General features: G+C 36.0%; 3 long non-coding RNA genes across 3 annotated transcripts; all 3 read left to right on the forward strand.

Annotated features, from left to right (window-relative positions):
• The first annotated feature begins 2352 nt into the window (after positions 1–2352).
• On the forward strand, positions 2353–6590 carry LOC128528600 (uncharacterized). The gene is made up of 7 exons (XR_008360967.1): positions 2353–2437; positions 2567–2659; positions 2866–2940; positions 5660–5755; positions 6014–6112; positions 6252–6350; positions 6495–6590. It is a non-coding gene; the product is annotated as an uncharacterized LOC128528600 (long non-coding RNA).
• A 168-nt stretch (positions 6591–6758) lies between these two features.
• Positions 6759–10394, forward strand: LOC128528599 (uncharacterized). The gene is made up of 3 exons (XR_008360966.1): positions 6759–6871; positions 8979–9068; positions 10311–10394. It is a non-coding gene; the product is annotated as an uncharacterized LOC128528599 (long non-coding RNA).
• A 1603-nt stretch (positions 10395–11997) lies between these two features.
• LOC128529458 (uncharacterized) lies at positions 11998–12662 on the forward strand. The gene is made up of 4 exons (XR_008361056.1): positions 11998–12082; positions 12194–12212; positions 12329–12371; positions 12573–12662. It is a non-coding gene; the product is annotated as an uncharacterized LOC128529458 (long non-coding RNA).
• The last annotated feature ends 325 nt before the right edge of the window (positions 12663–12987 follow it).

Consider the following 12987-nt stretch of genomic DNA (forward strand, 5'->3'; position numbering starts at 1 on the left):
TGCATTGTTTTCCAATTACCAAAAAAAGGTTTGGAAAATGCATCCTACAAATTGGAAAACATCTAACTCTGTAATTCCTGAATAAGGCAGTGTTTAAAAAGATGTAGGTTTACTTTAGACACCTTCTATGATCACTCATTTAATTTTAAACCAGGTCTCCATGTCCATGCCTTCCCGGGTCCAGTTGCAGCCAGACTGGGAGGATCAGTCCTACTGCCATGCTTTAGTAAAAGCCCACTGCCTCTGGAAGGTCTGCAGATGGAATGGAGGAAGATGGATTCAGACTCTGTAGTAAGCCTCTTCCAGCAAGGAGAAAGCAGACCAGATCTCCAGAGTCAGGAGTTTAGAGGCAGAGTTGAGTTGTTTCCAGATGAGGTCTCAAAAGGGAACTTCTCCATCTTACTCAAAAATGTGGTTAAAGATGATGCTGGAGTTTACAGATGTCAAATAAATGCAACACAACACTCCAGTGAGGTCATAATGGAAATTAAAGACATTGGTACGAGACTTTACAAAACATTCATACTTACTGCATTTTACAGTCGGGCAAAAAAAGTATTTAGTCAGCCACCAATTGTGCAAGTTCTTCCACTTATAAAGATGAGAGAGGCCTGTAATTTACATCATAGGTATACCTCAACTATGAGAAACAAAATAAGAAACAAAAAATCAAATTGTAGGATTTTTTATGAATTAATTGGTAAATTCCTTGGTAAAATAAGTATTTAGTCACCCACAAACAAGCAAGATTTTCGGCTCTCACAAACCTGTAACTTCTTTTTGAAGCTCATCTGTCCTCCAATCGTTACCTGTATTAATAGCATCTGTTATCAGTATAAAAGACACCTGTCCACAACCTCAAACAGTCACACTTTAAACTCCACTATGGCCATGACCGAAGCTGTCAAAAAAAACAAAAAACTAAATTGTAGACCTGCACCAGGCTGGGAAGACTGAATCTGCAATAGGTACGCAGAAATTAACTGTGGGAGCAATAATTAGAAAATGGAAGACATACCAGACCACTGATAATCTCCCTCGATCTGGGGCTCCACACAAGAACTCACCATCAGCAAGGGCATTGAAGATTAAACGTGGCTGGGTCTTTCAGCATGACAATGATCCCAAACACACCGCCCGGGACACAAAGGAGTAACTAGCCAGTCTCCAGATCGCAACCTCATAGAAAATGAGCAACAGTGTGTAAAAACCTTGTGAAGACTTACAGAAAATGTTTGACATCAGAGTATTGAGATTCACTTTTTTATTGACCCAATACTTATTTTCCACCATAATTTGCAAATAAAAATATATAAATCCTTTAAAAATCATACAATGTGATTTTCTGGATTTTTTTTCTTCTCTTCTTATTTTGTCTCTTATGGTTGAGGTATGATGAAAATTACAGGCCTCTCTCATCTTTTTAAGTGGAAGAACTTGCACAATTGGTGGCTGACTAAACACTTTTTGCCCCACTGTAAATATTTTTCTACAACTTTCATACATATTATTATTATTCATATGTTAAAATCATTTAAAGAGCACATTAAATCCACCTTCATGCTTAGTGTTTGCTGTTAAACATTGTCCATCTTTGTCTTTTCCATTTCCTCAGAGCATTTCATGCTGACAAGGCCAGAGCAATCTGTCTTTGCCCGTGAGGGTGAGGATGTCATACTGAACTGCTCTGTAGATTCACATGTACCAGTCAGTGAGATAGAAGAAGTGACCTGGAAAAGGACAGTCAGAGACCAAGACATCATTGTCCTGCTTTATCAAGACAGTGAGATTTTTCTAGATGCTTCACATGAACTTTACCAAGGAAGAGTTGATTTATTTTCTTCTGAAATCCATAAAGGAAACTTCTCACTAAAACTGATAGATGTACGGATGGAAGATAAAGGAGAATTTGTGTGTGAGGTGCATACTAGGAACATCTCAGCACGTAACATTGTGCTTCTGCAAAGCATAGGTAATAAAGCTGTCAGAAATTACCAATGACTTTTCAATATGGATGTTAAAAATATTTTTTATATTTATTTTGAGATTTTTTATTTATAATCAATTAAAATAGAAAAATAAGGTATTTTTTGACTGCTTATAATTTGTGTGGTCATGTCTACAGGTCTCTCTGCAGTCTCTATAGTCATTTTGATCTTTTGCATGATTGCACTGTTGCTGGCTGTAGGATTGTGTGGTCCTATTTTTAACCTCCTGAGACAGAAAGGTATTTGGCCTCTCATTTTTTCTTTTTTTTTTCTTGTGAGAATACTACTATAAATTCCTTAATACCACTATAAACATAAAGGTTGGTTGTTCATTTATTTATTTTATTTTATTTTAGATGCTTCCCAAGGGAATGTAAAAATACACATGTCTCTGATCTTCTGCCCAAACATCTGCTTGTTTGTTGCTTTCTGTTTGTGGTCGACAGAAGGTAAATCCTGGGTTATTTTTTTCTTATTATTATTATTATTTTTTTTTTTTTTTTTTACAAATATGACACTTTCCATATGTTTTGCTCGGATCTTCTAGAACCTAGCATTAGTTTCTTCCTTGTTAATAGGGTTTCTCTCTGAAGTTATCACTTGTTCAACTGTCAGTATCATGAGACCCCTCATCCTTATGAAAACCTCTTCATATCTCAACAGTTTACCAAGTAAGTGTTTAGAAAACGTTTCATTTTAATTAAGCATATTGAACGTTTTGTCATATTTTTTCCACCATCTAAAGTATTTAATTTATTGCAGACTCATGATAAGTTATCAGTGTTTATGTAATATATATATACAATATATATATATATATATATATATATATATATATATATATATATATATATATATTTGAATAAATTCATTCCAGAGCTCTTGCGAAAAGCAGTGACAGTGTTGGCTTTTCCCGTTTATCATTTAAGTTTAACAATGGGAGCATGTTTATGTAAGTAAAACTTTTGACACAGATATTTGTAACTGTATATAACATTCTATATACCTATTTTCCTTTACTTACAGAACTTTGAAGTTAAAGAATATTGTAATAATCTCTGAAATTAAGTTTGCTTATCATCAATAATAAGCTACAGCCTAGATTTTTAACACTATGCAGAATCCATCTAAATATACACAGCAGTTTATGGTTTGTGTCTGTGGTTTATGCAGGTATATTTCACAATTAATTCCCCCCATTGTATTTTCTTGATTTATTTTTACGAAAGCCACACTTTTCGTACTGGTACCTTGTTGTTTGCATTTTAGTGCAAGACAATCAGCAATAGCATGTCCTAGTTTGTGACAATAAAATCACTCTCGATCCTCTCTAGATTTTGTAGCATTACTTTTTAAACGTGACTGGTCTTTTAAAATAGTCGAAGCGTGCAAAGCTTTCTCAGTATGAGCTGAGGAAAAAAACATTTTTATGAGTTAACGTGAACTCATCTGCAAAAACTGATAGAGAACAGAGAAGTTACCTTTTGTTCATTGAGATAATCCACAATACGATCAAGAATACAATTCTTAAATTCCTTTAAAAGGATTAACTTGCGCAAAACCTGGAAATCTGACACTTTAGTTGATGTGCACCACCTGTCGAACAACACGCACTTTTCTCTAGCGAATTCTAGAAAAGTTTGAGCTAAAAAATTTTATGAGTCCTAAAACAATGTCTATACACTTCGGGTACAAGCTCATATGCGTGCAAAATTGTGGCTTTGACAACATCATAATCAAAACTATCCTCCAAAGACACATACTTCCTGAGCCTTTCCAGTTAACCTACACTGTAATAGTAAAGGCCAAACATCTCTAGACCACTGCAGAGCAAACGTAACTCATTAAAATACACTAGAATAAGAATCAACTTCCGCTTCACTTCGTACTCCCGGAGGAGCCAGAGACTGTCGTTACTGCAGCATTCTGAGCAACCTGCACAGGTGGGAGCGGTGCGCCTCTGGCCGCATTCAATTCAAGCTCTCACAGCCTGACCTCTTTATCCGCCTCAATTTCAAGTCGGCGAATTGCAAATCGACTTTCCTCTAGCCACTCGCGCTCTTTCCAAGCTCAAAGGACGGTAAAGCAGCTTTGGCTACGAACACCTCCGCTGCAGCAGCTCCACTCGCTTCCCTTTCGCCTGCCCCAGAAGAACGAGCATCAGTGTCAGGTGGACTATCAGCCAACACCAGCACACCTGCTTCCCCTAAATGCTGCACGACGACCGTCTTAATATCTTGTTTTAACTGCTGTCTGCTTACTGCAGTTTAAAAGTGCTTAGCAACTTTCAACAAATCATCCTTTCTACATGCATCTAATTGTTCGACACTGATGAAAGTATCCAAATCAAAGTCTGCCGTACTGATTTCGTTCGACACATTTACTAAAAGTCTCCAAATTACCATTCAAACAATACTCTGTCCAAGATTGATCTGTTATCACACCAGCAGGAATATGTTTCACCTCATCCTAATAAGGGAAATATCCATTTATCCATCCCACCGCTGCCACCAATAAATGTTACGTCCTTGATGTTAAATAATTGTAAAATTGTATGGAATTTAGAAACAACAAAATAAGAGTGTTACCCAAATAACTATTACTGATTTATTACTAAATGTACCAAATGATGTATTACTAAATCCTGAACTAACTAACAGAAAAGAAATACAAAATAAACCCGAAATCTTCAGCGCATGCGACGCTCTAATTGACTCCCTTAAAATAAGGAAACAAAAGTACAACGGTGGCGTAACACTCAACACTCAAACTAACAATTGACTAATTTAATAGTAAGAAATAAAGCAAAGCACCAACATGCTTCCTAACACTGGGGTTGAACTTGCCATGTAGTGGGCTAAACCAAACTCCAACACAATTAGTGTAACCACACACAGTTCGATAGAAGTCTGTAGAGAAATTTGAATCAAACAACAAATCAATAAACAATATAATGAAACACAATAAACAACCGGAAGCTACTAAAGTCAAACATGCAAGGTTGAACTCATTGAAGCACATGATATGCTGGAAAAGTGCACGCACACACACACACACGCACACACACACACAGTCTGAATCCAAAGCCTCGAATACTTTCAGCACGTCGCTGATTGGCAGAGCGTCATGATGATATAACGATGACTGACAGCCCAGTCAGCCATTAACCTTGGACCTAAATGTGGGATGAGAACACAAAAGGATACATACGAGGAACACAAACATACATGGAACGTAACAATCATCAAGAGAGAAAAGCTGTTTATTTTATAGAACATGGCTACACCAGAATTGTTTTTAATGCCATTTAATTTCTTTCACACAACCCTGCAGGGAGTAAATACAGACTACATTTCTAAAAACATTCAAAACCAAATAAAATGCCTAGATTATAAACTATTACTAAGCAGTTATGTTAGTTTTAGCATAAACGTCAGTTTATTGGGAACGAATAGCAGTGAACAGGAAGCAAACAATGAAGCTAATTAAGCTTTGAAATAAAACGGATAACATTAACCAGGAAACAATCGAAAGGGGCGTTGTTACCCATGCTATGTGAGCTTAAGCAAAGATTCCTTGGAATTCGTATAAAAATTTCTACAAACAATTAAAATTACATTAAACTGTTTATTTTCTGCATACAGTATGAATAATTTTCATGTCTTGTTTAGTTTTTCTTGGTGCCCGGATAAAGACAAGAGAAGCAGAACTTGATGCAGGACTAATAGGATTAACAGTGATGTTCGTCATTGGTGCTGTTGTGTTGGGTAAAAAAAAAGTAATAAATAAATTTTAGTCAAAAAGGTACTTTGTGAAGAATCATTGCTGCTATATACATTTAACATTCAATCTTCTGGTCTAATATATATATATATATATATATATATTTTTTTTCTTCTGTACAATCAAGGTGTGTGTGTGTGTATGTGTAAGATAGAGAGAATTAAAATGTTCTTGTCCAAATACTTATGGACAATGGAATGTATGTTCTATTTTATTAAAAAACACCCGTCCTTGTTTTACAGCTGCCCGTGGCCCCCGGATACATCTGATTGTGTGTCTAGAAGCAGTGAATTCTCTACTGCTTTCTTTCAGTGTCAGGAGCAGGGTAAACCCTTTGGCCCGTGAGTAGTGTTCTCACGAAATCTGAGTGTTTACTGAATTTACTGTCATCACCTGTGCATTTATGAAATTAATACTTTTTAATATATATATTTTTTATTATTCTGCCATACAATGAAACACACCTCTTGGGACTTTTAGTCAACTCTGAGATGGCTATGGTATTACCATCTCTAAATGTGGGAATATTGTTGGTTCTCTCTCTGCAACAGCACTTTTTTCTAGGAAAACCTTTTAAAGGTAAGCATCCATAACTTTTACATGAATTCATTATTATCGAAAACTGATGACCAGTTTGATTCTAATGAAATTCTCTTACTAATTTACTATATTCTGTTGCTACTGTTAATCACAAGCTTGTCATGTTTTATTTTAAATTCTCAGGTGTGCATATCGCTGTTCCATCCATTCTTATGACTATATTCACCCTCTATGAAATTGGCGTCTATATATATTTTTATATTGCAGCAAAAAAATTTGATAGGGGTAAGTACCTAAAGTCAAAGAAAATAATAAATTAAAAAAAGATAAGCTTTTTTTTTTTTTAAATATTACATTATGTGAATGTACGTGTTATAGATAATTTTAATCTCCTCTATTTATGTCTACTTCCATTTAATACTTTTGAAAAGTATTTTTAGGTTGGACATTTTTATTTGAGGCAGTATTGTTTATACTTGCGTGGTCAGGAATGATCTATCTATTACGCTGTCACAGAGGACAGAAACGAGGATGCTGCTCTCAGTGGAGAAAAATAGGATGTGAGTAGTAGTAGGTGCATTATATTATATTATAAATGACTTACTTTATTTATTTATTTATTTAGAACATGCTAAAATATTTTGACAATATTTATTTAAAACAGAATTTGTGCAAGTGTTTTTGTCCTGTTAAAAATATTACATTATTGCAGATAGACAGAAGGGCAATTAAGTACAGATATACATTTTAATAAACATATGACAAAACATCATAACAGCATGCAAGACAAGAACACTGTGAAAATACGGAACATAAATAATACAATTGTTCAAAAAGTCACAAAACAAAGAGCTCTTAAGTGGCTCCAGTCATGTGCTGCTACTGTAGGTGGCGACCCTGACATTACCCACCTCTAAAAGCATTACGACAAAGTACTCTAACAGTGGTCCAGAACATCCACTTAAAAAAATTCACAAAGCTGGTGGTGGATCCACAAAGCTGGTGGTGGATGGAGCATGATGGTGTTAAAGGTGCAAAGCAAGCACATTATATTTTAAGCTAGAATGCATAGCAAGTGTGAGGCTACAGGGAGCAGAGGTAAAGCAGGTGCAGGACTTTAAGTACTTAGGGTCAACGGTCCAGAGCAATGGAGAGTGTGGAAAGGGGGGGGGAAGAGGCGGGTACAGGCAGGTTGGAATGGGTGGAGAAAGTGTCAGGTGTGTTGTGCGATAAAAGAGTATCAGCGAGAATGAAAGGAAAGGTGTACAGGACAGTGGTGAGACCAGCGATGCTCTACGGCTTAGAGACAGTGGCGCTGAAGAAAAGACAGGAGGCAGAGTTGGAGGTAGCATAGCTAAAGATGTTGAGGTTCTCCTTGGGAGTGACAAGGATGGATAGGATCAAGAATGACTTCATCAGAGGGACAACCCATGTTAGATGTTTTGGAGATAAAGTTAGAGAAGCCAGATTGAGGTGGTTTGGACATGTTCAGAGGAGAGATGGTGAATATATCGGTAGAAGGATGCTGAGGTTGGAACTGCCAGGCAGGAGGTCTAAAGAAAGACCAAAGAGATTTTTGGATGCAGTGAGAGAGGACATGAAGTTAGTTGGTGTGAGAGAAGAGGATGCAGAGGATGGGGTTAGATGGAGGCAGATGATTCGCTGTGGTGACCCCTGAAAGGGAACAGCCGAAAGACAAAGAAGAAGAAGTAGCACAGCAAGTATGGTAAGGAGTACGGTGCATGCATGATGGTCTGGAAACATAACCATGAAGCCAGGGGGTGCTGTTCTTGAAGAGTACGCATGACGTCGTCAAAGCTAGGTCATGGAAGAAACACTGTTTTCCAACCCAACTGGTGGAGACAGCTGGGCCAGGCTAACTTGGCGAAGTGCCTGGCTGAGAGTGCAGGGCTAGGACCAGCAGAGGTAGTCAAGGATCAGGCACTGCAAAGCATATCTTGGGTGAAATAGGGCATATTTCAGACAAATCATGGCATAAATCTGCCATGAGTCAATATAGCATACAGTAGGTTTGAACACCGAATCAGGTAAATGTGGACAGTTATGTAGTATAGGGAGATCCTTCACCCTGGGCACCATTGAAAAATTTGCTGCCAATGTCTATTCACAAGGTAATATCTGGAGCTGCCTTCTTAAGCATTCACATACCTACCACAGAACACCATACAGTGGCCTCTGGTATCTGTCTTCTTCCACATGCTGCTCACTGTTGTTAACTTGCTGCCTGATAGTCACAAAAGCCCCCAGAAAAAAGGAAAAAAAAAAACTATGTTTTTATCTAAACAGCTAGCACTACAGCCCTGCTTATGGCTAACGTGTGAACAAGCCGCACATGCACATCATAATGCTTATGTCACATATTGTAGTACCACCTTTTAGGTCTTTCCTAAATCTTTAGCTGTGTAATATGCAGGCGGTTGTCCAAGTAAATCAGACCACAAATAACCAACACAATATTTAACCAGAGCAAAACTGATGTAACACAACAGAACATCAACCAGTGGCAACTGTAAATGTCATCTTATTGAACTAATTTGAGTTAAAAATCAAATACAGTCCAGTTTACTGGTAATAACTTACCTAGCTTCATTGTCAATAATTGTGCTTCCTGATAACATGTGTATAACCTTTTTTTTTTTTTTTCAGATTTATGCTGCACTGTCATTCTTGCATTTTTAATCATTACAAATGGCACAATGTGCTTTTGTTATATATACCTCATTATGGACAATAAAGGTATGCTAAAATTTAATAAGCTATCTTTAAATTACTGTTTTTCTAACCACCATATTTTGTCCAGTTTCACTGTTATTAATTATATTTTTATACCTTTATAATAATTTTTTTAGCACTCATAAGAATCCTATTGCATTGTTAATGTGCAGTGGAAAAAACACAGAACCACAGTAATATTTTTTACCTGAAACTGTTTATGCCTGTACTTGGAAGGCATCTCACAAAAAAGTAAACATTTTTTTAAATGCATTATTAATTAATTCAAGCATTTCATTAAACCAATATTAAGGACCTGTTCAACCTTGGTGCATTAGGTTTAATTAAAATTAACTGTAGTGTGGTTGTTCAGTATGGTTGGTCAGTGCAGTTCACTTGTGTGAACGCTGCCATACGAACCTTGGTGCACACCAAACTAGCTAAATGAGACTACTTCATGGGGTGGGTCTCAGTCCGTGGAGTCCAAATTAAATGTTTTTTACGCACATTCATGGACATTCACTATGGACAGCACAGAATAGCACAGAAGCGCACTTGATAGCATAGTATTGGAAACTTTTCCCTTGTCGATTCAGAGACCAGGAGACATTGAGATATCTTTTAAACAGAAGTTCTTTATTGAGAACTCGCCGTGTGTCGCTGTAGTCATGCAAGTCTTTGCATGAGAGTTTTTACTTTTTAAGGGGGAGGGATACAAAGACAGTCTTTTGTGGAGACAATCTAAACAAAGCATACAAAAATAGTACAGGAATTCAATTCAATTCAATTCAATTTTATTTTATTTAGGAATCAGCCTGGTAGCAGAAGTTCCCTAGCCCTGATCTCATAAGCATAACAGTGCCTTTCAAATGCATAGGTGCTGATCTAATCAGCTTGACAGTATCACCCAGACCTTCACAATATCATAGAGACAAGGGCACAGCCTGGCCTTGAGATTAGCATTTACATTCACATTGGGACTCTATGCAGTGGTCAGGAAGTACATAAAGACAAAAGGTTGACGTCTCAGACACCTGGGCTACCAGACTTGATCTTTGTAGAATGTCATTATCTTTACCTTAAAATGTAAAACTCAAAGTACATAAATTTTTTAGTTTATAAACTATTACGTTGGAACCTAGATTTAACTTTTTATTAATTTGTAATCTTACAATAGCAAGTGTCAACACACTATAAACGGTAATGACAAATAAATTATTCAGAAAAAGTCATAATCTGAGTTGTATGTTTAACTGATGATTACAGATCGTGCTGGATCTTTGGCTCTGATGGCACTGGTCCACGTTTTGGTAGCAACATGCTCCTTCAAACATCCCAAAGTTTTACCTTGTAAGTCTAATTTTTTTTTTATTTTTTTTTATATTTTCACTTATGTTGTATTAGTTGTAATGCTATAATTGTGTTATTATTATTTTGGGTGTCATCAAAATATTGACCAGTCACATTTAAATTGCAGATTTCCTGCATATTGTGATCTACATGTTTGGAGCTGTAGTTCTCAGTATTGTTAACGCGATTGCTCTTGCCACTGAACTGATCCTAAAAGCAGGTACTGTATGAGTCTATTATAAATATAACATTAAATAATTTCATGAGAGATCAAATTTTGTAAATGGTTTCATGTAAATGTGTTTGATTTTAGCCCTTCTTGTGGTGGATGTGTTATTTAATGTACAAACATTTGAATGTTCAATTTTACAACCTCATATGCTTTAATATTAATTCATCAAGTACATTTCCCAAATCAGGCAGTGTGCATCTCCACTATAGTAGTGGCAGCATCATGATGTAGACTCTTTTTTTTATAGCTAGAAAATAAAAGAGAACCTGGTCAAAATGGTTACTCTTGAATGATTTTACCAAAAAGAATGAAAGAAAAAATGCAAAAGAAGCTGTGCCAAGCTTGTAGCATCATGTACGATAAGATGTAGATAATTTCTGGCAAAAAAGTGCATTAACCAGGTACTGAGCGATGGGTCTGAATACTTATTCCGAACATACGGGGGGGCCGGGGTATGCAGAGGAAGAGAAGGTTAATTGTTCCTTTGCTTGTTATGAGGAGACAGCTGAGGAGACAGATACAAAACCTTCAGCAGCCACTTTTTTGCAGAAGTAAGCTGTGAGGCATGTGCTTAGAGCAGTAAACTCAAGGGAAGCTGCAGGACCTGAGGGATGCAACAAAAAGAGGGCTGGAAAAAAAAAAAGGCCAGACCAGCTCTCTGTGGTCATCACAAAGATCTTCAACTATTCCTGACAAAGTCTGCCATTGTCATTACAATTCCAAAAACAATGCCATCAGTGTCTTAAATAACCCTTCAGAGAGCCCTTCCCAGGGTCATCAACACATTTCAGAAAATTATAGGCTGCTTACTGCCCTCCTTGAACAACTTATTCAGCTCAATAAAGAAACAAATATACTGAAAAACCCATTCCATCCAGGCCATCATCTGTCAGACACTCTGCCCTTTGTTAAATATTTCAGGTCCATCGTTTCATGGATAAACAGACTTAAGACCAGTACTGTATGAGAATAGAGCACTTCTCTATACTGCAGCTGCTTTTTATTATTATTATTATTATTATTATTATTATTATTATTATTATTATTATTACTCTATTGTCTGATCATAGGCATTGGTATTACAGTGCCTGCCATCTGGAAGCTCGGGTTTAGTTCCCAGCCAATGATTAGACCCCATCCTTGGGGGCAGGACATCCTTAATGCCCAGATAGAATGGAAGAGGTACATCACAAAGGGCATATATTTGATAGACAGATGTACCACGAATAGGGATACCACATTCCTGTGTGTGTTATTCTACCTTGTAATGCCAAAAAAAGAAGAAGATTAGAATTCCAGTTTATGTTTTGACTTGATTTACATTAATATTGTAAAAGTTACATGTGCTATTGGTTTCTAGAGAGAGGAGCCCGAACTATAGATCTACGTCTGATTGTTCTACCATTCGAAATGCTGTTCCTCTTTGCTTGGCTCACCTTGCAAATCTACAATGCCCGTGAGTACTGTTAAAAGCAATTATTTATTCATTTATTTTTACACATTATATAAAAGCGCAGCCCCAGTGACATTATAATTCTGTGTTGTTGTTTTTTTTCATTTGACCCAGGGATTGGATTTAAAAACAGGTAAGCTTATTGTAACTGTTAAAAAATAGTTTTTTCAGCATTTTTTTTTTCGTTTGTTTAATTAGGGTTAGATACTATATGACAATTTTTCATAAATCTGTTTGTGGTTTGAACAGAGCAAAACATTACTTTGAAAATAAAAGGAGATCAGAATCAGAGGTATGAAACTAAAATCACTATTCAAATCATGTTCCTAGCTAGATGTTACCCAGTTAGCTCTGCCTATTTTTTGCTTGTTCTTGCGAATTATTATTATTATTATTATTATTATTATTATTATTGTTGTTGTTGTTGTTGTTGTGCAGGTTGAGTTTGAAATATAACTAAATATAAAATATTAAAAAAAAAAAAATTCTGTAGGTTGTTCCAGAGATGAAGGTTCTCTCAGACCCTAATCTTGACTGATCTGAGGTGATTAGTAAATATTTTCTCAAAAGTATTCTTGTCTTGTGTTGAGATTATGTTGTAATATCTTAAAAGAACTGCATTATGTCTTACATTATTGTTGTAAATAGAACATGTTCACAGTTCTGTAAGGAATGATGCTGATTTCTATCTTTAATCTTTGTCTTTAAAGATATCATTTCTTAAACAAGCTACAAGAAAGCTGGTGTAATTTAATCATACATATTGGAAATGAGAAAAAAAAAATTATTGTTGCTTGTCATTACCAGCTACTTCATTTTCATAAAAAAATTTTTACTGAATAATGTTGATACCAGTAATTACTTTGTTTGATTATTAACTTTTAACTTTTTTTTGACAATTAATTTTT

Source organism: Clarias gariepinus, chromosome 8 (assembly GCF_024256425.1).
Source record: "Clarias gariepinus isolate MV-2021 ecotype Netherlands chromosome 8, CGAR_prim_01v2, whole genome shotgun sequence".
Lineage (NCBI taxonomy): Eukaryota > Metazoa > Chordata > Actinopteri > Siluriformes > Clariidae > Clarias > Clarias gariepinus.